The sequence below is a fragment of the Macadamia integrifolia genome, chromosome 3, assembly GCF_013358625.1.
Source record: "Macadamia integrifolia cultivar HAES 741 chromosome 3, SCU_Mint_v3, whole genome shotgun sequence".
Lineage (NCBI taxonomy): Eukaryota > Viridiplantae > Streptophyta > Magnoliopsida > Proteales > Proteaceae > Macadamia > Macadamia integrifolia.
In genome coordinates this window covers 28,358,603-28,361,808 of record NC_056559.1, presented here as the reverse complement: position 1 = coordinate 28,361,808, position 3,206 = coordinate 28,358,603, and the positions used below count along the sequence as shown (strand labels likewise).

The 3,206-nt window shown below is 41.9% G+C and overlaps 1 pseudogene; it reads right to left on the bottom strand.

Moving 5' to 3' along the window:
• Nucleotides 1-183: 183 nt before the first annotated feature.
• Nucleotides 184-2,319, bottom strand: LOC122073261 (annotated as a pseudogene).
• Nucleotides 2,320-3,206: the final 887 nt, after the last annotated feature.

The following is a 3,206-nucleotide window of genomic DNA, read 5'->3' as shown; positions in this document are numbered from 1 at the left end:
ATTGAGTTTATTTTGTTTCTAATTTCATTAGTTAGAATTTAGGAAGCAAATTAGGAGTTGCTAATTTAATTTTAGATTTTTGGTTTTAATTATTAAATATAATTAAGGATAGTTTTGAGTTAATATAGGCCGAGTATAGGGGAGAGTGAGAAATTTCCCCATATATTTTAGATCCCCTTGATTTTGTCATCTTTAATGTTGCTTCCACTTGATACTAGTACGAAGAAACTTCACTCACCGCCCAACTTAAACTTCTGAGTATGTCCTCCATCTCTTCCATCCTGAATGAGAAAAATCTCCAACTGTAAATTTCTCTATCATCCCCTTTACATCAATTAAGCTATGCCCAGGCTCCTTTTTAACCGTACTACCCTTCAACATCTTCCACGCCTCAGCAACACCATCCCACCTCCCATCCGAAGCATACAAGTTTGACAACAGAACATAAGGTGAACTCATCACAGGCTGAAGCTCCATAAGCTGAGAAGCCACCCGTTCCCCAACCACAACATCCCCATGCAGCCGACATGCAGAAAGTAAGCTCCCCAATATAACTACATCACTCCCAAAGGAAGATTTCTTCATGAGTTCTTCAGCTTCCACCAATTTTCCAGCCCTCCCCAACAGATCAATCAGACAAGAAACATGTTCAATCTCCGGGGATATTCCATACACTTCTTTCATAGATTTGAAATAGGCCCGGCCCTCATCCACAAGCCCCGCGTGGTTGCAAGCTATAAGAAGTCCGATTAATGTCAGGGAATCTGGTTGCAGTCCCTTTGCTTTCATCTGCTCAAACAATTCGATAGCTTCCCTCCCAAGTCCATGATTTCCAAATGCTGCTATGATAGTGTTCCAGGTTACAAGATTGTGGTGGACCATCTGATTGAAAACACTTTTTGCATATCCAATACAACCACATTTGGCATACATGTTCATAAGAGCATTACCAACTCCTACATCCTGATGGGGCCTTGTTCTGATCAGATAAGCATGAATCTGGCTTCCATGGCGCCCTGAAGCAAGACCTGCAGAAGCAGCAAGTGCACTGGCGAATGTGAAATCATCAGGTTTTACACCAACAGCATTCTTCATCTGTCTAAAAATTCTCAAACCCTTTGCATGATTTTCACAGTGAGAACAAGCAGCAATAAGGGTGTTCCACGAAATGGCATCTTTCTTTTCAATTGCTTTGAAGGCCTTCTCTGTTTCCTCTATCAAATTGCACTTTGAGTACATGGTTAAAATCACATTGCCAACAAAAACGGTGGTATCAAGCCCAAGTTTAATCGATTGGCAATGGAGCTCCAAACCTTTCCACAAGTATTCCGTACCTGTACAAATTCCTAAGATACCCATAAAAGTAAAACGGTCTGGAACAAAACCTTGTTGGTGCATGAGTTTGAACACCTCGAAAGCCCTTTCTGGTTTCATGTTTTCTGCAAAACCAGTGATCATAGCATTATAAGAGACGGAATTCGGTTCAGATATGCTGGCAAATATAGAGGGTGTGTCATTGTAGAGACCGCAATTCATGTACATTGAGATAAGCGAATTAGAAACAAAAGAAATGGGCAGGTAGCCAGATTTTACTGTTTGGGCATGAAACTGTTTCCCCAGTGTCGATGCCAAGAGGGTGGCACAAGCACTAATAACACTGGCATAGATATACTCATTAGGCTCAATTGGCATCACGGAGAAGAGGTTGAGTGCCATTGAAGGCTCCCCAGCCTGGTCATAGCCAGAAATCATAGCTGACCACGACACTAGGTTTCTCTCAGACATTTCATCAAATGCTTGGCGTGCAGCATTAACGTCATCACACTTGGCATACACATTAAGAACATGGTTGGAGAGGAACAAGTCAGCTTGAGATCCTGCTTTGATAACGGCAGCATGAAGGGATTGACCATGTCGAAAAGCCCTGATCTTGGAACACTGGTGGAGAAGAAAACCAAGACTCTGCACCATCATCTGCGCAAACTGACACAAGCAATAGCTGTAGAAGCCATTAACAGGACAGTATTATAGAACCCTCCTCCCAATTCCTGTTTCAGAGTTCAGACGCAGAAACAAAACTTGCAGCAACAAACGAGGAATCTGATAGCTAAGGAAGAACATTTGAAGCAGAAATGGGAAATAAGAAGCTCCAAATTACAAGAGGAATATAAGATTTTCTGGGTTTTGAGCAGGAAAGCTCCCCACAAAATACCAAAGATGGATCTCTAGATCCTTGAATGTGGAGACTGGCGACGGAAAAGCAATTTGCTGCTTTAGTTCGCTGCAGAGTTCGTACCAAGGATTGATGTGCAACACTGCGAGTCTGCAACCAGGGTTTAAAAACCCGGAATCGATATTCGGATTCAGATCCGGATCCGGGTTGGTCATAGGCTCCCAGCTGATTCTGAATTCTGGCCCTATCGAATCTGGATCGAAATCAGAACCAGAATCAGCATGGATCGATTCGGATCTGCATGAGAGAGAGAGAGAGAGAGAGAGAGGGGAGAGGCTCTGAGGGATCGGGATCCTCTCCTGAGCGCTGATCGCCCAGGTTTTGCCCATAGTTACTTGGGCGATCAACACGTATCTAAGTATTGATTCAATAATTGTACTTTTGTCAACCAGAATAGAGGCGTAACACTGAGAGCCATTAGATCAACGCTTGCCACTAGTTGACGACTAGGCAGCTATGGGCTGACTTGGACGATTAGTGCTCAAGAGAGGAGCCGAATCCGATTGTGAGAGGAAAGTACACATTGACATCGTGTGTTTTCTTTTCTAATGTTCAAACGTTTGTTTGGAACAATAGAAGGGTACAAATAAAAATTTCAGTTCGAAAAATGGATAAAGTAGGACTTTCTTTGGTGGCAACAGAAGTTGAGATTATAAACACTACTTCAAAATTTAGCAAAGAAAATATCCATGTAAATCGCCAAAAAATTTTCTAGTTGACTAATGCTTGTGAACTTATTTGCCACAAAAAAAAAAAGACTAATGCTTGTGAACATCTCTAGATTGATATCATGTTCTGCTGTTCCTACCATGTGAAAGGCTGATATGGCAATCATAATGGTATCAATGTCTAGAAAATGATCTAAATTGGCCATATGTCACATTTCAAACTTAAATTCTATTATGTATTATCTTGCAAAAAAAACCTCTGCCTCCCCCGCACTAGTGTAGTGAGGCTTTGGACGGTTGATAGC